The sequence below is a fragment of the Artemia franciscana genome, chromosome 17 (genome assembly GCF_032884065.1).
Source record: "Artemia franciscana chromosome 17, ASM3288406v1, whole genome shotgun sequence".
NCBI lineage: Eukaryota > Metazoa > Arthropoda > Branchiopoda > Anostraca > Artemiidae > Artemia > Artemia franciscana.
This window is the reverse complement of record NC_088879.1, coordinates 40,183,548-40,205,524: the sequence shown is the minus strand read 5'-3', so window position 1 is coordinate 40,205,524 and position 21,977 is coordinate 40,183,548. Positions and strand designations below refer to the sequence as shown.

Here is a 21,977-nt window from a genome sequence, read left to right as displayed (position 1 = left end):
TCATTTGTGTCCCGGTGTCCCGGTCTGTAACGTCGTCTTATAATGCCGGCATATACAAAGCCTTATATACTTATAATGACGTCATATGCAAACCCTCTTTTTACAAAAAAAAACATACAAAAAAACAAACATGCATACAACTATATATATATATATATATATATATATATATATATATATATATATATATATATATATATATATATATATATATATATATTTGCTGTTAAAAAATATCTGTCATATTCATATCTAAAGTTGCTATCTACTCAACAGAGGCGTCAATACGCGGAAGGCAAATTTAACCCCTCCTCAGGATTCTCCCGCTCCCTAGTTAAAAAATGTCTCCTTTCTTAGTATTTTTATTGGGAAATAACCCTTTTTGGGGTATTTTCGTCAAAAAGGCCAAAATCACCCCTCTAGATTTTGATGAATACACTCCCCCGCCCCCCCCCAAAGAAAACAGCCATAAGCTGACGACTTCGCTATCCAATGTATTTAAATGACAATTTGCTAAATCAAGAGTAGCCCAGAAAAACTATGACTAAGGCCAATAAACAAATCATAAAATAAAACAAATCTTGGAAATAACAATAAATTTTGGAAATAAATAAGAATTTGGACTTATTTCGTTCTATATTGCCCAGTTACTTCTATGAGATGACAAACAAAAAAATTTAAAGTGTACCAGAAAAAAAACTTCTTAGTAATAATGAACCTCTTAATGAGGTGGAAATGCTTGCAAGTTTCTTTATTCGGAGTCATAAAACGTATTTACTAAAAAATAAAAATACTACGAGTAGACAAGTTGTCAAAAACACTTGGTCTCTCAAACCTAGTTAATGTACAGTTAACGTACTATACCAATCAACCCATTACGAACACCTACTTATGAAAATGCGATAATTCAATTGTTCTGACTATAATCTGACCTTTAATACCAAGGCTAGTGTTCCGCGGATCGGAAATCAGGATACACCTTGCTAATGTTGGTACCCAAAAGTCCCTTTAGGAGTTTGCTAATTCTTTTATCATAGGAAGACTAATAAACAAAATAGATGACATGATGCTAATTGCCCTGCATATAAGGTAGACCTTCCATGGATACTTTTTAGCAAGCAATAAAGCATAATCCTCATCTCAGTTATGGTCAGAACCCCTAGAAATATTGTGTACCTTATTTGTATAATTTACGTATTATTCTCCCCTTGCATGGCTGATTAACGCTGCGTTGATAAAGGCGATGCAGAGGCAAAACTACAAATAGGCAATTAGCTCACGTATCCAAAGGGAAGTATTGTTTTGCTTCAAGTCCGTTATTAGATATGTTTTACGATGAGATGTTTCACTTTAAGTTGGATGTATTGGGCGATAATTTGATTAAACGATATATCGATGTTTTTACTTTCTATATTTGCTATAATGATTTTAATATCTCCGATTATTTTTTTGCTCAAATTGAATAGCCCTTTGCTTTTCGAGGAGTTGATTGCGAAGGGTTTTTAGCCTGTTGATAAAATATGTTCTAACTATAACTGATCTCTTTGCCTTTTTGGATAATTGAAAAGGTTGGTGACTGTGAAGGTAGAGAAAGGGTAGATTTAGAGAACGAAGGTAGAGAGGGCTTGTGACTGTGGAGGTATCAACGAGGACTCATCCTCGGTTGTTGATTTTTTTCATCAACATTATTGACTTCTATTTTCGTGACATAATAATTTTAACGAGTAGGCCTAATGGTTCCACTGGTACTCTATATGCATGGAAGTATTACCATGCCATCTATGTTAATTTATTGGTTATAATGAGCACCTCCTTAATTAGAATCTTAATTAGTATATTAGTCGCTAATTACTGTTAATTAGCATGTGATAATCCCAGTACTTTGCTTTCTGCTTAAGGTATCTATTCAAACCAGAATAAAAGGATTAAATATTTTTTGTGATACGGAAGTTTTTTCTTTTTGCCTTTTAAATGTCCTGTCAGCGATATATCTGTCACAGAGGCACCGTCCCATCGTTGAACAGATCCATTTTCTTGTTTCTACACTGAACAGTTGGTCTCACCAATGACACATGAAATTAAAAGGGATCTAAATTCCAATCTGAAATCTCTCGATAAGGAAAATGTTTCAGCTATTATTGATGTTTAAATACTCTGTAAAGCACTTCTATTCCAAAAATCAACTTTAGCATTTTCAAATTCAAAAATACATATTCACGAGCTTTTTTATGCACCTACGATGTCTTTGCTCGGTACTTTAGCCCATAAATGATGAGCTCAGAAGTTAGAAAAAAAGCTTCCAAAATTCCCAAAATTGAAAAACTGTGGAAACCGAAATGGAGCTGCTAAGACTTAATAACAACAGTTAGAATCGCTTTTATTTGTCTGGAACTGCTGACTTTTACATTTAATGGTTTTGATTGCCCTAAACGTTTTTCTCCGTGTTTGTTTGTGTTTGTGTCATAATCATACAAGCTGACCTTATTTTGGATTAAATAAAAAAAAGATTTTTTTCTATTAAAAGTAATGAGCAACATTACAACTTAAAACACATAGAAGTTGTTCCTTATATGGGGGGAAGCTATCCCTTCCTCATCTCTCGCTCTTCACGGTAAAGCTTTAAAGCTCTTTAAAAAATAATTTTCATTCAATTTCAACGGCCCTTGCGCTTCAGGTATCATTCGTAAAGAACTGGGACAAAAACTAATTTTAGCACAAAGAGCAAAGCATGAGAAAGTGAAAAATTTCTTGATATACGTAATAATTTATGTTCGTTTTATGTTTTAATGCTACTTCTTACTTTCAGCTGAAAACACTTTTATTTTATTTCTGACTGTTTTTTATATTATGTCAGGAAATCCACCTCCCTCCAGAAAATTTTCCTCGGAAACTTTCCTCCCCACAGGACATTCTCTGTGTGTAAAATTCCCATTGGACTAAATTTCCCCTTGAAAAATTTCTGAATATTTCCCAAGAAAGAATGCTATAAGTGAATAATCGGAAAATTGTATAGCGTACAACCCTTTCCCCGGGGGATTGTGAGGGTCATGTCATCCCCAGAGTCATAGTTATTGGATCTTTAAGCTATGCTGAATCAAATAGTTATCTCAAAATTCTGATCGGATGTCGACTGAGCAAAAAGGGCGAAGGAGGAAGGCTAGCTGCTCTTCAATCTTTTTGGTCGCTGAAAAAGGGTAATATAAGTTTAATATTCGTTCGAATGAGCCCTTTCCCGATGTTCTAGGACCACTGGCTCACTACGATCACCCGCTAAAAAAAATAATAAACACCCGGTCTTCCTTCTGGCATAAAATTCAAAATTCCACATTTCTGTACATAGGAACTTGAAACCTCAATAATAGGGTCCTGTAATATGCTGAATCTGATGTGAATTTCATGGAAATCGCTTGACTTTTTGGGTTGTTTCCCTCCTTTTTAGAAAATAAAAAGAAATTTCTCAGCTTCCGATGAGAAACATTAAACTTAATAAATTTTATACAGATGGAATCAACATAAAAAGCTATGTCTTTTGATGTATTAACTGTAATCAACATTAACCTTAACCTTACTTACAGTTCCTTACCACGAACTGTGATTTGAATTCTTTTATGCCATCTATGTGTTTACAAATTATTATTATTATTATAAAAGCTCACCGCAGTTATAAACTCCTTTTGAGTTGTATATTGAATCTCCTTCGGTGTTTATGGCACTTAGTGTTTACGAAGAGACATATAGCGACCGCAATTTCTGTCGGTCTGTTTGTCTGTCCCGTTTTCGTTAGTTTGGGCACTTCCAGATAAGCTAGGACGATGGCAGACGCATCAGGGACCAGACCAAATTAAATTAGAAATAGTCGTTTCCCGAATTCGACGATCTGGGGGGGGGGGTCAGGGGACGGCTAATTCGAAAAAATTAAAGAAATGAGGTATTTTTAACTTACGAACAGGTGATCGGATCTTAATGAAATTTGAGATTTAGAAGAATATTGTGTGTCAGGGCTCTTATTTTGAATCCCGACCGGATCTGGTAACATTGGGGGAGTTGGAGGGGGAAACCTGAAATCTTGGAAAACGCTTAGAGTGGAGGCATCGGGATGGAACTTGGTGGGAAACATAAGTACAAGTCCTAGATACGTGATTGAGATAACTGGAACGGGTCCACTTTCTTTGGGGGAGCTGAGTGGGGGGTTGATTCGGAAAAATTAGAAAAATTATGTATTTTTAACTTGGGAACGAGTGGTCGGATCTTAATGAAATTTGATATTTAGAAAAATCTCATAACTCAGACCTCGTATTTTAAATCTGGACCGGATCCAGTGTCATTGGCAGGAGCTGGGGGAACCGGAAATCTTGGAAAACGCTTAGAGTGGAGAGATCAAGATGAAACTTGGTGGGAAGAACAATCACAAGCCTTAGGTACGTGATTGACATAACCAGACGAGATCTGCTCTTTTTGGGGGAGTTGGGGGGACTTAATTCGGAAAAATTAGGAAAAATAAGGTGTAGTTAGCTTATGAACGGAAGATTGAATCCTAATGAAATTTGATATTTAGAAGGACCTCGTGTCTCAGAGCTCTTGTTTTAAATCTTGACCAGATGTGGTGCCATTGGGGGGAGTTGGAGGAGGAAACTGGAAATCTTGGAAAGCCTGTTGGTCCTCGGTTTGTTGCTCGACTAGTCACCGGGGAATCTTGGGCTGAAATTCCATTCACGTCAGCAGCAATTTTTGAAGCAAATATTTTTAATTAATAAGTATTATAAATTCCTCCCGAATCTTCCTCTCTTGGCCAGGAACTACAAACCAACAGTTAAGTCTGGTGTCACCCACCCTTTTTTGGCAAATATAGAAAAGATACAAAAATTATAGGATTTCATTTGATTCGAGCATTAATTATTTTTATGTTTTTCCTTAAGGACTATTTTTTCTTACGATCTTGACCTTATTTTCTTCTACTCCTTTGTTCCATTTTATTTAAAAACAGGTAATATAGCTCATTGTGGTTATTATTACTATTTTGCTTGGGATGAATTTATCGGGGGGGTGGCTTTGGAGGTGGGGGTGCTTGCCCCCTTTGCGGGGAGGTAGTTGATGGGCTGAACCGCTCTTTGAGGAGATACCAAAGATCAGCGTATTTAAGGGATATAGCTTTTCTAGAGAATGTACCGCTGTTAAAAGGTATTTCAAGGTCTACTCCAAGAAACCTAATTTTTGTGTTAAGATGTTCTATAGAGAATGAAATGGAAGCATCAAAGGCCGTGACTCAAAATTTTTGGGGTGTTTTTTTTTTTATCGTCGTGTGTGTTTTTGCGTTTATGGATGTGGGCTTTCAAATTCACGAATGTATGTAAAACTTAAAAAAAATTGCTTTGTACGAAGATTGAAAACTTTTAAGAGTTCACACAAAAGTTGAAATTTGATGTTTAAAATTAAATTGACAATCGGAATGTGAATTAAGACTTAAATTTTAAAGTTTGTCAGTCAATTTCACAGTTTTAACGTGAATAAAAAGGGAATTGAAATTGAATAAGGTTCAATCAAAATGTTTACTACGGAACAAGCGACAAGTTAGTAATGAAGTATACAAGTCCGGAAAAAATGTTCAGAATATCTGACCATGCAATGTAAAACAGACATAAACAGAATAGAAAACAGCAAAATTGTTTTTTTTAAACATAGTTGTTACATTACTACTACTACTACTGCTATTAACTCACTACAGCACCAAGCCGCCTGAGACCAACACAGCTACGCACGCTCCTCCTCCAACCTAATCTATTCAAGGCCCTCTTTACACCGTCCCAGGAAGCTCCCATTTACTTCAAATCTTTATTTATGACATCCTCCCAACCCAGACACGCACGACTTGCTTTCCGTGTAGCCCCAGACGGTTGGTCAAAAAGGACGATATAAAAACAATAGCTTAACAATAGTACAGAGATAAAAGAAACAATAACAATTTGTTCTGAAGCAGAAACAAAGCTGGTACTTAGTCCCTATTTCTCTTATTTGTCTACCTGTTTACGATCATTATTTAGAAATGTAAAGAATATCTTTCCCCAGTCTCATCTTAAATAAGGAAGAGACTAACTATTTAAATATTAATTTTTAATCTAGAGGATTCAATGTTGGAACGGAAAATAAGAATATGATTTACTGGGCATATAAATCCTTCTGCTGGAGGCACTATATAGTTTTTTTTTTGCAAATAAATCTTATCTTATCTCTTATCTTATTCACGACAAAAAGAAAACTAAATTAGGACGGCAAAATCAGTTATTTTGATTAAATTTAGTGTTTTGTAAGCCAACTTTTTTGTATATAAATCAAGTTTCACTGTAAATATGCCACTAAATCCTATTAATTATTTATTTCTGTTGTAAATACATCTTATTTTATTTCTGATAATATGCCTGGCGATGATTGAAAAATGGTTCGCTTGAGTTTCTTAGAGAAATATAATTTTTTACCAAAGTTATCGATATCATGGTTGGCATCCTTAGACCTTAGATCTACCTGTGCCGCCAGAGGTACTCAAGGTATCCACGTAACTTCATCAATCTTTTCTGAATTGGGCAGCTCCGCATATGTCTTCCCAATCGGGTTGAAGAGAAGCATGGATACTGCGCAGATAAGACTGAAATGTTCGACGCAAAGTATTCCGAGGTTTTCCCCGTCTTCGACTTCCGTTTGGGTGACAATGTAAAGTGACTTTTGGGATCTGAGTGTCCTGCATTCGAAGAATATGGCCAATGTATCTCCACCTCCGAGCCCTAATGATATAATTTAGAGCCTTCTGAATTGGTCTTTTATCTTCTGCAGACTATATATGGAATGTTCTGCTCCATAGTTAAGTCTTCGATAGGCATTCAAACTAATACTTTTTAGCCAAAGTAAAATTGTCTCAGGCTCTTAACTTTTGGTGGATAACCATATGTTTGATAAATTTTAACATTCTCATTCCTCATAAAAAGCCGATTCTTTTGATTTACATGTTGTTACCAAAACTACTTTTTTTTACTGTTACTATTAGAACGAGCTGCTCCGTACTAAGAGTTCGTCACCGCAAACTGTAATATTAGTAAGTGGTATAGTAAGTAGTCTCTAAGTACTCCTAAAACTAGAATAGTCACCTCCTTGTTGATGCAACACGATTAGAAGAATAGGAATAGAAGTCTTCAAACTAAAATTAGGATGCTACAGGCCTCGGTAATGGAAGTGGTCAAATATGGCTATGAAACGTAGGGAGATTGAAGAAGGCATGCCAGACCCTTTCTAGGGGAATCGTCTAAGAATAGTTTTAGGAACTTCTTTTAATGAACATAGACAAAGCAATTTACGTACAAAAAAAAATAAGGTTCGGATCCAATTTCTAAGGCTATAAGGAGAGAAATGTATCTTTAGGTTAAGGTAAAGGTATATTTAGGTAAAGGAATATTTGGGTTACTGTTCCAGGATACGGATACTAAAAATCTTTTTCTTCGATGGTAGATCTGGGGCCGAGCTAAAATCAGGACTTCCTGCAATCGAATGGGAAGGGAATATGTCAGGTTTAACGAAAATAGAAACTTCACCGGATTCAGTAAAGAGTGGAGCCCTAAAAGGATTGGGGCAGAGAAGCTCTGCGCGTAGCTGGGTTGGCCTCAGGCGGCCTGGTGTTGTGACGAGTTGTTGGCGGTAGTATATAAGCGGTTGAGAAATTTTTAAAAAGACAAAACAACCTATTGTGGGTTTTCTGATAATTCAAGGATCCATGGTAATGGCTTCAACTTCCCTTTTATCAGATTTTATCCCGAACCGACTAATATGAAAAGTCATAGGGCAGAGATTCAGTCATCCTAAGCCAAGTCTAAAGATCAGCTGTGATGAGCCACTCTTTCGAAACGGGTAGTTCTGACCTAGTAAACAATTATCTGAAATTATTTTTACCTCCCCCTTGATACTCTTTTTAGAATTAAGTTTGAAGAATAAATAATTTGCAAGACAGTAGACGTTTATTTCTCGTGCTTATGTTAAGCTGAATAATTTATTTAAGTTGCAAAGCTTCATTAATTACTGACAAACTTATGCATGACTGCTTGAGCGTCTAAAGACGTGGCTGTTTTGACACGCTTCACAGATGCTGTCCGTTTCAGTCCATTTTAAGCATAGTATCCAAATTGAGGTTAGGGAAATTGAAATTGTCAAGGTTCTCTTTCGAATTTTTCTTCAAAAACATGGTTGTCAGCTTTGGTGAAACTAGCCCCAGGGCACAGCATAGATGACATTAGCCTTTTAGAGGGCTTAAAGGAGTAGTAGCCATACAATTATTTGTGATGGTCTCTGTGCGTTTTAAGCTTTAATTAATGATTTAATTTGATTACTTTCCTTTTTAGGTTCATTTGTTCGTCCATAGTAATTTGGTTAATTCATTTTTATTAGCATTTGTTGTCATCTATTCAGTCAGAGTAAGTCCTTTTCTAATTTAATTGTTTAATGACTTTATTTCTGATAGTTTTCAGTTTTGATATCATACTCCACTTTTATTTGATTAGTTCGGAAATACTCTTTTTTTTTAAATAATACAATAAGAATTTGCTTGTCCTCAGTGGGCTTTATTTTTTCAATTAATCTACCCTCTACATGAATCATAGGGTGTAAGAATCTATAACCCCTCGATGATTTCTTCCACTAAGACTTTCAGGTAAATATTAATAAATAGGAGGCTAAAAAGATGTGGTATATACAGGAGTCAACTTGGAAATTATCGTGGGTCCTCGATACAAGAGTTGTCTTGAGGATTATCGAAGGTCCTTGCTAAAGAAAACTAAAAATTTGTTATAAAGCACATAAAAGATAAGTAATTTTGTTTCAGCACGAGATTGTTGCTTGTGCTTGTAGTTCAGTACGGAATCTCGAATCAGTTCAAGTATATTCATCCTTAGTGGCAAATAAAATTCTGTTTTGTTGCTACTCCTAGAGAATTGGTAAAACAATTCCGTACTAATGCCTTTCATATGGGGTAGCTCACAAAAATTAACCCGAGTTTCAGGCAAGTATTTAGTTGTTTTTTTTTGGGGGGGAGGGGGGTAGGCTGAAGTTCAAATAAACACACAAATAGACGAATTATAGAGGAAAGATATAAAACTTATTTGCAAAATAGTATGTACCTTAGATAGGGGGGGGGGGGCTGTTAATACGAACTGTTTTGAAAGAGACACATCCATATGACAATGAACAGACATACAGGAAACAGAAGTTTCAAGAATCTGTGTTTTTAAATATCAAATTTCTTACTATTATTCTTATAGCCTACTTTCCTATAGTTTTTGCCCTATTTACCTGTGTTTTAGTGCGTGTATGTGTTTTTTTATATATATATTTCGTCTACCTCACGACGTGGTGTGCGTTCCCCCCCCCCACCCGTGGAAAGAAGGCTTTGAAATTTGCGAATTTTATTCTGAGTGTTTGTTTTGTTTTTTTTTTCATAGGGGGAAGGAATTTTGGTACTTGTGTATAATACTCCACTCACTCAAGTTTACGCTGTGTAAAACTCGAGAACAAACCGGTTTCTTCGTTAGTTTCTTTCAGCTTAGCGTGAGACAATACAAAGACAAGTGACAGAATAGATGGGAATTTTATAATTTATGCTACATATTTGCACATAAGAGGGGGGTAAGGTATTTAGACAATTTAAAGTCAGCAAACAATTCTTATTTCTTAATATGCAGAGTAATTACCTAACACATTTTGAATGCAGACCCGCTATACCTTACCCCTTCCCCCCGCTAATGTGCAAATATGTAGCCTAAATTTGTAGAGTTTTCCTAGGGGGTTGAACGGAGAGGGGTGGTGTTTTCTGGTGGGTATTTTCCACGGGGGGCATTTGCTGGGGGGGAGTAAATGCCGGAAGAGTAAACGGGGCCACCATAAGGAAATGCACACCACATCGTGAGATAGACGAAATATATATAAAAAACACACACACACGCGCACTAAAACACAGGCAACTAAGGCAAAAACTATAGGAAAGTAGGCTATAGGAAACATCGTAACATTGTAAGAAATTTGAAATTTAAAAACACAGATGCTTGAAACTTCTGTTTCCTGTATGTCTGTCCATTGTCATATGGTTGTGTCTCTTTCGAAACAGTTCGTTTTAACAATCTGTAAGTAAGGAGCGACTCTGGCTAATAGTAACCAAAGCTCCAAAAAGAGGAATGTTGATAAGAATTAAAACAAAAAATAGCTTTTTATGCTGAATCAAAATATATAAGAATCACTAAGCTTAATGTTACCCATCAAAAGCCACGAGACTGAGAAAATATACCTGATTTTGCCAAAGGGAGGAAACAAACCCCAAGAAAACAAGCGAACTTAATAAGAATCACATCATTAGACTTTGCAGTCAGAGCGACCAGATGTAGTGGTTTCAAGCTCCTATCTACGGAAATATGGAATTATCTAAAAAAAAATTCTGAAGAAAGATCAGGGATGCATGTTTATTTTTTTTTCTTCCCAGGTGCGATAGCTTTGAACTGATGGTCCGAGAAGATCGTAAGATGGTTCACTCGAACAGAAATTAAAAGTTCCAGTACCACTTCTAAGTGACTAAAAATATTTTACCATGTGAAAGAGGCACTTTCTGCCATTTTGTTGCCCCATACTACGATTTTGCTCTAAAGAGGACCAAGTTGCTATCGATTAAAATTTTTGAGACAGCCAATTGGTTTAAAAGTACCAAAAAATTATGTATTAAGCTTCCCAGTTGCAGAGGAAGTAATGCCTCATGGTGCAACATTCGTTCTTGGAAATTCACGTAGTTCATACGAGATAAATAGTTAATGTGAATATTGATTTTAATGCTTGTTTTAACCAAGTTGATTCACTTGATGAACTACATTTAATGATGTGTTATTAAGCATCAGCTATTATTAAGAAGTTCCGGTGAGTTATTCTGCGAATAAACAGGGGGGGGGCTGGGATGCCTAAAAATAGCATACATAAATAGCCAAATAGTCTAATTCTCCATAAGTCTTCAGGTAAATATAGAAAAGAGTATTCAGACTAAGCCTGAATAAGGGTGCTGCTGGATGATGCCTCCCTTCTTATTACAGAAAAATGTTTCTGAAATTTACATTGAAGCATCATTGAACTAAACTGACTTGCTTTATATTTTATAGAATTATATCAAATATAATTATATGAAATATATATATATATATATATATATATATATATATATATATATATGTATATATACATATATATACAGTATATGTATGTATATATATATATATATATATATATATATATATATATATATATATATATATATATATATATATATATATATATATATATATATATATATATATATATATATATATATATATGTATATATATAGTATATATATGGATAAAATATATAATTATAAATTATATAAATTATATTGGGATGTGTAAGTGCATATCAGCTATTATGAAGGAGGGTCGGCGGGTCAAAGAGGGTCTCACGGAGTGCATTTTAATTTCAAAATTTCCTAACTTTCAATGAGCCATCAGGTAAACATAAAAGGAGTTATGGAGAAAGGGGTGGGGGGTTGAAAACGATATCTAATCTCTCTGGATTCCCTGGGATATTTTTATGTACACCTTTGTTATTAATATTAGGAGGGAGGGGTAACATTGCCTCTCCCATTAAGGAAATCGTTTTCTTTTCCTATTTATGTACTGCCACTACTACTAACAATTCACTGCCGCACTAACCCGCCTGTTCTGCACCACCAAGCCAACACTTTCCTTATTATATAAGGACTTATTCAACAAACTACTTTGCAGCAAAAATTTTTACTAAATATTCTAAATTTTTCAAAAATTCTAATTACAATGCAACATTTTAACTCTTAAGCAGAAAAGCTGAAAAAGCGAACGCCACCAATGAATTTACAATTATTAATATAGCAAGAAATCGGGAGTTTATGGGGCTAGCACCCCATATTGTATCTTGGTTAGGCCGGGACATGATTTTGAAAAATGATCAGAAATCAATTATAAAATTTTTATAAGACTATAATTATATTATAAATTAATCATAAAAGTGAGTTCTTCAACTGAAAGTAAGGAGCAACATTAAGACTTTAAACGAACAAAAATATTCTGTACATGAGGGACTGTGGCCCCTTCTTCAGGTTGCTGCTCCTTCCGCTAACGTTTGACGTTTTGTCCCAATTCTTAAAGAATGGCTGCTGAAATGAAAGGGCTGTTGAATTCGAGGGGGCACCCGTTTCTGCCACATAGTGTATATATTAGAATGCCAAGTATGCTGCAGAGTTCGACCGTGCTTGAGATAGTTTTTGCTAAGCTTGGCGCAGTTTTCGCAGCGCTTGGCACACTTCTGTCATGCGCCAACTGGAGTACATGAATTCTGAAAGTGAGCACCCCCTAAGTTGAATCAGGATAAGAAGGTTTTTAAAGCACTAAAATTTCAGCATAAAGAGGAAGGGATGGGAAAGGGGCATCCCCAAGGCCGTCTCCAGGGGGTCAAGTGGTTTGGCCTTCCCCCTCCTGAAATCTAAATTCGACTCGCAATAACGGAACAAAAATGCATATAAATAAACTTATGATGTGTTTTTAAACATTTTTTGTATCCCATTAAAAAATCTGGTTGCGCCTTTGGGTAACCCCCCCCCCTAATATATGGAGTAATTTCTGTTTGTTTTAAGTTTTAATGTTACTCATTGCTTTCGATTGAACAAAGAACGTTTTTTGTATTTAAAAATCATCTTAAATCGGCATCCATTTACTTTGGCATCAGATGAACAGAACTTAGATTTCTTAACCGTTTCAATGCTTCTGAGACTTGGATTCTCATCAAGGTGAAAACGCAACATCTGCTTGACAGGATGTAGTAATTTCTTTTATACGACTGGTTTGTCTAATAAGCCAAAATATTGCTTTCATACTAAAATTCCATCAAATGATGTTCAACCGATGACGTTCTTGATAGGATACTTATGATTTTTTTTTTTTTTTTTTTACTACGATGGAACAAAAGTAACAGGCCGTAAGTCGTCAGACACTAGTCCTATTTCCTTTCCACGGACCAGTTCCTAAATAAATGTTATAGGCCCTAAAATCAAAGATGTGGGGGGCAATCAAACTTAAGGGCTAATAAAACTATTCTCCCCCCGAAAAAATGTTTGGAAGCTCCCAAAGAATCCATAAGTGTTTACTTTTAGTTTGTAGAGATTCAACTTAGCTTAAAGCAGATAAAGACGAAGGCGATTAAGCAAAATTGTATTTAAAAAGGGGATGGAATATAAATTCCGAAGAAAAAACACAATGGGCAAAATAAAAAGTAAACATAACAAAATTACAGAAAAAAGCGGAAAAATACAGATTTTTAGGCAAATCTAGCAAAAACACCTTTTCCTTCTGCGTGTTCTCCCACCCCAGTTTTTGTTATGTACTCACCCATCTGTAAAATTAATTTTTAAGATCAACTTTTAGATCGACTTCAGTCTGATTTGTCATTCAGAGTATTAAATCTTTTATCATCTGTTGCTGTGAAAAATACTGAGGATGGCTGGCCTCGACAATCTGATTTTTCTTCATCTTCCCCCATCAAAATTCTGTACTTTAGGATGGGCGTTGTTTCAGTATGGAAAGTAAAGGAATCATAGGCAGCGCGATAGCGCTGCCTAAGTAAAGAATAATGTTGGCACAATGTATTATTTATTCATTTTGGTTTGTTTACACCAGGGCACTTTGTATCGAAGGAGTTGTCGTAGAAACGTCAAAAAGAGCTCATTCAATTGGGAATTGAAAGGGCTAGTGCTCTTTTTCATAGTCGAAAATGATTGGAGGACAACTAGCCGCCTTCCCACGTCCTTTATTTCCCCAAACACATTCAATTAAAATTTTGAGATAGCCATTTTATCAACGTAGTTGAAAGGTCCGTAAATTGTGTCCTTGAGGATGACCCCCTCCAAACCCTCAGGGCAAGGGTTGTAAGTTATGTCCTGGTGACATATAAGGTTTTTATGGAAAGCTTTGTCATAGAAACTTCAAAAAGGGTTCATTCGACTGGAAATTCAGAAAGCTAACGCCATTAAAAAAAAAAAAAAAATTGCTAGTGTACACATGGAGTCCAAAAAGGGAGGGCTCTTAAAAATATTTAATTCAAGAAGTCGATGAGCTGACATGTTTTTTCAGTATGTTTTTCATTATGATACACTCTGGCTTTGTTTTATTGATTCTGACTACCAATATTTGCTTCATACAGAATGAAATATATGAATAATTTTCTTTCAAAGAAAAGCTTTATGAGTCTACTTCTCTTTAAGGGCCTCCCCTAAGCCACTCAGCGTGTTCCCAGGTGGCGAAAGGGGAACACACTACAGATATGCAGGGTGCCTCCATAGGAGAAACGTACCAAGGGGGGACCTTGTCACTGGGGTTCCATAATAGAAATTGGGGCACCCTCACCCGGGGCCATAAATACAGGTGGAGGAAGAACAAGGCCCCTCAAATGTACACTGAACAGGGCCCACCGGCGTGTCCACACCTCCCATGAGTTACAAACCTTCTCCCACTACTGGGTTAAATTGCATGGTGATGCAAAACAGCATCATGGGAGGATCCTCCATTGGAGAACAATTGCGGCTGGGCGTAAGATCTAGATCTATAGACAACGGTCTCTGCAAAGGGATGCCTTGACCCTTTCGGGGTACTTGAAAGATTTGGGACCTCGCTGTAAACTCTATTCCCGCTTGAGGAGTAGCACCCCTCTAGGAAATTTAGCCTAGTAAATGACACAGCATTCATCCGTGATTCTGATCGATGGATAATTCTTCTCGGCTTCGTCTGTTTTGACGGGCGATTTCGGGCTAAAAAACCTCTCCGTGGGTAGTTTATCTACTATGGGTTGCCTCCCCGTTGCAGCAGAATATTTTTAGGGATGAATATATAATGAATTGGAGGTAATAGGCTTGGGAGTGTCTGTTCAGGATTTTGACTCTTGTTGATAGAAGAGCATCACCAGGTGCTGAAAACCATGTTGTGACCAAGGTGGGTCCAGGACTGCATAAAGCCTCCATTCATACCCGAGGTCTCAGAGACTTCTTGCTGTCCGGTTCTAAGCTGGCTTAAGGGCTTTGGCGTAGACTTTAGAAGATGTTCTGATCCCTATCCTGCACTGGCATCCGGATCATTGCTTTTCCTGAGGTTTTCCAATGATTAAAGAACATTAAAATTTGAACATGGAATGATACGATGTTAAAAAAAGACTATCGTATCGAAATTTTAACTGACAAATTTTGACCATTCGAACTGGAAACGTTAGGAGTTTCCAAAACTCATAACCCATCGGTAGGAAGCATGAAATTAGATGATGTAGAATTTGTTTACTCAGGCAGGAAGGATGGGGTACATAGACAGGGAGTAGGGCTTATGATGAATAAGGAAGCTGCTAAGTCTTGTTTAGGCTGAGAAGGTATTAATAATAGAATACTAATTGTTAATTTTATGACTAAGAAGTTCAAGGTATCAGTTATAGTAGTATATGCCCCGTTAAACCGACTGACGGAGATACTAGTGATTTAGATGAACTTTACTTAAAGTTACAGGAACAAATAGGCAGGGTCGCAGGTAGAAATATAACGTTTTTACTAAGAGATTTTCCTAGCCTAGGTAAATTTGGTGCAGGAACAGAAAATAGTAATGGCTACAGATTTTTACAATTTTGTATGTATAGCAATCTAGTTATAACCAATACGATGTTTGGTCATAAAATGGCCCATAAATTGACATGGTGTTTACGTGATGGTAAGACAGCAAACCTTATTGATTATGTTATAGTAAACCGGAGACAGGCAGGATCAATACAAAATACTAGGGTATATAGTATCTTGTACTGTATTTCAAACAGTAGGTTGAACGAAAAACGTGGTTCAATCCCACTTTCTCTGGCTATAATGAAAGAAAGTTGAGATGGCTAGGCCATGTTCTGCGGATGAAGCATGACAGATTACCGAAGATTGTCCTCTCTGGCCATCTGTCTGGGGCTGGTGGGATGGTGCTCCTGGGATGGTGTAAAGAGGAAGACCTTCAATAGGTTGGGTTGGAGGAGGAGAGTGCGTTGCTGTGTTGGCCTCAGGTGGCTTGGTGCTGCAGTGAGTTATTATTATTAGTAGTAGTAGTAGGGTATAAAGGACGGCATAATAGTCAAATATTGTACTGGCATGTTAATAAATTAAGAGGGAGCGGTCAATCTGGACTTGTTCCAGTCAAAGATGGGAAGGTCAAAGATGGGTAGGCCACATCCAGTCAGAGAAGGCCACAATTAGTGATAAGGAGAGAGTTTAAAAGAGATCGGTGGAACATTTTGAGAATTTGCTAACCCGAGATACAATTGCAGGAAAAGATATAGAGGAAAATGAAAAAGTTGGTGATACTTTGGATGTGAAGGAAGATTTGTTTTGTTAGGAAGAATTAGTGACAGTTGTAAAAGAATTAAAAAATAATAGGCCGCCAGCTGCTGATAATGTGGTAATGAGTTTCTTAAATATGGTGGCTCTGAGGTTAGAAATAAGCTATTGAAGATTATGAATATGATTTTTGAAAAAGGGAAAGTACCTAGCGATTTTAGAAAAACTTAATTAAACCACTGTATCAGAAAGGTGATAAGAGTGAGTGTCTTAACTATGGAGAAATTAGTCTGGTCTCTGTAGGTAGCAAATTACTTGGTAATATGATACTTATAGATTGGTAGACCTTTAAATTCTAGTCTTGAAAGCCGAATTATTGCCGAGAACAATGCTTTTAATGACATTATACAAGAAGACTTCATTGATACATACGAAAATCTTACTCTCAAGTCTGTTATGCTTTTGAAATGGGCCGATACATACTGCAAGGAGCTGAATTTGTGTTAAAAATTGATGATGATGTTTATTTGGATCTAGACAACCTGTTGAATTTGTTGAACATGTACGGAAAGAAAAGGTTAATTGGTGGCAGCTTGTTCTGTAATGCAGCTCCAATTCGTTCCCAGTCCTCAAAATGGTACTGCCCTAAACATATTTTTCCAGGCTCTGTGTATCCTCCCTACGTGTCAGGAACTACATATGTCATGAGCGGGGATATAATTCATAGCCTCTACGAAACCGCGGTATCCACGCCTTTAGTGCACTTGGAAGATGTATTTTTAACGGGAATTGTTGCTCCGAAATTAAACATTTTTCCAGTTCATTTTAGTTTAATTAATCACGGCAAGGTGGCGCTTAGAGCATGTGAATATAAAAAACATGTTACTGTGCATGATGTGCAACCATCTGAGATGAGATTTATATGGAGTGAATCACGGCTTCCTGCCGTTAGTTGTGCGACTCCTGATTTTAAAAAAATGAAAGTAGCTGGCTGCAATAAAGGTGTTTCAAAATTGACAAAATTAAAAGCCATTAAAAAACATCGACGAAAGATGCTGTAGACAAGCGAAGGGAAGAACAGTGCGGTTTTAGAAAAGGTAGAAAATGTGTAGACCGAATTTTCACTCTTAAGTTAATAATTGAGAATTGCATTAGTTGTCAAACACCTTTGGTCCTCAGTTTTGTAGATTGTGAGCAAGCATTCGATTCTGTTGATAGAAGAGCTTTAGCAAAGGTCTTATCCTTTTATGGTATACCAAATAAATGCATTAAAGTGATTAGTGCTGTGTACGAGAATAACACTGCTGCGGTTGGTTTTGTATTAAATCAGAAGTTAAGCAGGGTTATGTTCTATCCCACTTTACATGGATCATTTTGATGGACTTTGTCCTTAGGAGCTCAGAAAAGGCAATGAGAGACCACGTAATCATTTGCGGAGGAAAAACTCTCCTGGAATTAATACAGTGATGACAGTGGTCAAATATTACTCTGAAGCATGGTGGCTCCGAAAAGCAGATGAAGATTTACTAGATGTGTTCCAGAAAAACTGACTACGGATTGTTCTGGGTAACCGGCTGATACTGACCGTGTTTCATGTAGTAGGCTGTATAAAATGTGGTTCAATCCTGCTTTCTAGGGCTATAATGAAAAAAAGGTTGAGATGGCTAGGGCGCGTTTTGCGGATGAAGGATGACAGATTGTCGAAGATTGTTCTTTTTGGCCAACCGTTTAGGGCTAGACGGAAAGCAGGTTGTCCCCTTCTAGGGTGGGAGGATGTCATGAAAAAGTTTTATAGGAAATGGGAACTTCCTGGGAGGGTGCAAAGGGGAAGGCTTTAAATAGATTGGGATGGAGGAGGAGCGTGCGCAGCTGTGTTGGCCTCAGGGGGCTTGGTGCAGCGGTAAGTTGTTAGTAGTAGTAGTAGTAGTAGTCGTAGAAACTTCAAAAAAAGCTCATTCCATCGGAAATCGAAACGGTTAGTGCCCTTTTTATAGTCAAAATGATCGAAGGGCAAATGCCCCCTCACGACCATCATTTCCCAAAACACTTCCGATCAAATTTTGATATACCCATTTTGTGCTAAGAAATTGACAGGTCCGAAAATTATGTCTTTGAGGATGACACCCCCCCCCCATGCTTTTAGGGCAAGGTTTGGAAGTTATGCCCTAGGGGCATATGAGTTTTTGTAGAAAGCGTTGTTTAAAAATGCCTAATTCAATTGGAAATTGAGAAGAATAGTATCCTTTTTATTGATAGAAAGTGATCGGAGCTCAAATGCCCCCCTCATCATTTTCCAAAACACTTCCGATCAAAATTTTGAGATACCTATTTTGTTCAACGTAGTCGGAAGGTCCGAAAATTATGTCTTTGAGGAAGTGCCCTGGGGCATGTACGTTTCTTATGAAACACATGGTCGTATAAATTTCGGAGGGAGCTCTTTGGATTGGTAATCAGAAGCTCTAGTGCCTTTTTTAAGAGCCAAAGTGATCGGAGGACACATACCTCCCCCTCCCATACACACACACACACGTCGTATTATCCCGAAATACGCCTAAAAGAAATTTTGAGATAGCTATTTTATTTAATATAGTCCAAATATTATATAACAAGGCTTTTGGGGTTGAAACATATCCCCAGAGCCTGGGGGAAAGGGAATGGTCTTAAATTATACCTTGGTGGCATTTAAGGTTTTTATAGAAGGGATGATTGTATAAGCTTTAGAGAAGGATCATTTGGTAGAAAATTGGAAGTTCTAATTCCCTTTTTAAGATTCAAAATGATGGAAGGCAGCTTGATCCATCCCCCCCTCCCTCAGGCTACCCCTCTTCACCAAACGAATCTGATTAAAATTGCGAGATGACGATTTTGCTCAAAATAGTCCAAAGAACTTATAACAATGCCACTAGGGTTGACACAACGCCCCAGTTCTCTGGGGGTAGGATTGCAAGTCCTTCCCTTGGGGCATATAAGATTTTTATGAATGGGCGGTCGTGAAAACTTTAGATAGGGCTCATTTGATTTGAAATTGGAAGTTATGGTGCCCTTTTTAAGAGTCAAAGTGATTTGAGAGCAACTAGCCCCCCCCCCCCTCCACGCTCATCATTTTGCTTAACACATCCTTTCAAAATTTGGAGATGACAGTTTTGATAATCGTAGTTGAAGATTCCGGAAATTATGTCCCACCCCCCTACAGTTTTCAGGACAAGGGTTGCAAGTTATGCCCTAGGGGAATATAGTGTTCTTATAGAAAGGGTGGTCGTATATGCTTTGAAAGGGACTCATTGGATCGGTAATCAAAAGTTAAAGTGCCTTTTTTAAGAGTCAAAGTGATCAGAGCGCAGCTACCCTCCTCCCCCCCCAAAGACGCACAAACACTTTGTGTTTTCCTGAGATGCATCCAATACAAATTTTGAGAAAATTCTTTTATTCAAAATAGTCCAAAGACCATATAATAAGGCTTTTGGGGTTGATACAAATCGCCAGAACTTAAGGGCAAGGGTTGTAAGTCATGCCCCTGGGGCATCTAAGGTTCTTATGGAAGAGATAGTTGTATAAACTTTAGAGGTGGCTCATTTGGTTGAAATTGGAAGTTCTAGTTCTCTTGAAAGAGTCAATAGTGATGGAGATCAATTAGACCCCCCCCCTTCCCCAAATACTCCTCTTTTCACCAAGTGCATTTGATTGAAACTATCTATAATTTCGATAAGAATAAGAATAATTACAATAAATGACCGAGTCAAACTCAGAACGAACAGAAATTAGCATGAGTAGGGCTCAGGGCCCTTATGCCTTCCCAAGGCCAGAACATAATTTGCATTTAATGAAAAAATAAATGTTTTCGCTTTTACAACTTTAATAAAATCAAATATTATTAACATTTTAAGGTATAATTATCAGCATATGTATATTAAACTGACTATGTACATTCATTTGTATTTTTTCCAGTAAAGTTAAAAAAAAATTCTGGCCTTGGGAAGGCATAGGGGTTGGAGCCCTACTCATGTTAATTTCTGCTCATGTTTATAGTCCTACTCATGTTAGTTTCTGCTCGTTTTGAGTTTGACTCGGTTATTTATTGTAATATCTATTTGTATTGGGTTTCATTTATTTATCGATGCTGATTTTTAGTAGCTTTACGCTTGGTAGATTATTTGATTTTATTTTTGCTCATTTTTGGTTTAATGGAGGTCTTTACTTTTCTTTGAATAACTATTTTGAAGAAAAAGTTTTTCAGTTAATAACTGGTAATGATGGACGCAACTGTGTGCTAGACTTGCTGAGGACGTTCCCATCCGATGTCAATTTTCCTAAAATAGCCATCTCTCTCTCTCTCTCTCTCTCTCTCTCTCTCTCTCTCTCTCTCTCTCTCTCTCTCTCTCTCTCTCTCTCTCTCTCTCTCTCTCTTTCTATCTCTCTCGTTCAAATTTAAAAATATCATAAAAATTCCCTTTTTGAGGACTCAGATACACCCGTCCCCACAAAAAACCCTAACCTTCTACCGTACCCCACTAGCTAGTATGTGGTAATCCAGAACGTTACAATCGTTAGTAATAGTAAATGGGATTTCTACGTAATTGCTTATCTCGTAGGTATTTATTTGTATATAATTGCTTATCATTTTGTATTGACAATGTATATGTTTAGGGACGAATTCGGAGCAATACCCTTTGAAAGCGAGAAGATACTTATATACTTATGTAAAACAGTTCAAAATAGGGATGAAACATTTTTTATTGACAGTGAATAGATATAACAATTATTGAACTGGACGTTTGCCCTCCACTATATTTTGTACCATCCCGCCGCTTTTTTTAGAATACCCTTTTTTGCATTTTTCATTGAAAAATGGCTTCTTGGTATTTTCATAGAAAATACTTAACGAAAAATTATTTCCTCTAAATGTTGAAAAATAAAGTTCTCCCCCTCCCCCTCTGATTTTTATGATTTGACACCTCGCTTCAATAGTGCTATTGGATATGCATATCCTGGATAAGGTAAAAACAAAAGGGGTCTACCACACCCCATGGTACACACCCGATGACTTGCATTAAACTACCCATACTCCCCTCTCCAATACAGCTCAGGTCGGTCCCAAACCCCGTAGTGCAATTTATCACCTCCCTATCATCAAGTTAGGTTGAAATTGAACGGTCTCTTAGGGTAGATGTCCTGATGACAATAATTTACAGATCATCCCCCTCTCCCCTCAAAAAGAGGTCAAATTGTGCCTAGCCCTCAGAAAGGAATAACAGTTACAGCACTATTTGCATGTCTACCACGTGCTGCTAAAACCCCACCATTGATTTCGGTAGATGTTTTAACTATGGATATCCTCATCATCCCCTATTATTCATACAGGTAAGATCGGTCATGAGTCCCAAAGATCAAAATTAGGACAAAAGCTCTTTCTTCCTACCGAGTTTCTTGTTTTTACCTAGCAACCGATCCTGGTAGCAACCATTGAGACAACAATGGGGCAACCCCCCTCCAAAGGTTAAATTAGATGATGAGCCTTCAAAAGCCAAAACTGGGGAAATGTGCCTACTTTTACTTTCCACAGAATTTGGT

The 21,977-nt window shown here is 37.0% G+C and overlaps 1 protein-coding gene, 1 long non-coding RNA gene and 1 pseudogene across 4 annotated transcripts in view; 2 read left to right on the top strand and 1 right to left on the bottom strand.

Annotated features, from left to right (window-relative positions):
• LOC136038235 (uncharacterized) overlaps positions 1 to 21,977 on the bottom strand; it is a 76,588-nt gene that overhangs the window by 9,679 nt on the left and 44,932 nt on the right. The gene's annotated exons all lie outside the window — the stretch shown is intronic.
• LOC136038236 (uncharacterized) overlaps positions 8,096 to 21,977 on the top strand; it is a 73,026-nt gene continuing 59,144 nt past the window's right edge. For both annotated transcript variants that reach the window (XR_010620158.1, XR_010620157.1), the window contains exon 1: positions 8,096 to 8,447. This is a non-coding gene — a long non-coding RNA (uncharacterized LOC136038236). The remainder of the gene's footprint in view (positions 8,448 to 21,977) is intronic.
• LOC136037721 (beta-1,3-galactosyltransferase 1-like) lies at positions 8,986 to 17,470 on the top strand (annotated as a pseudogene).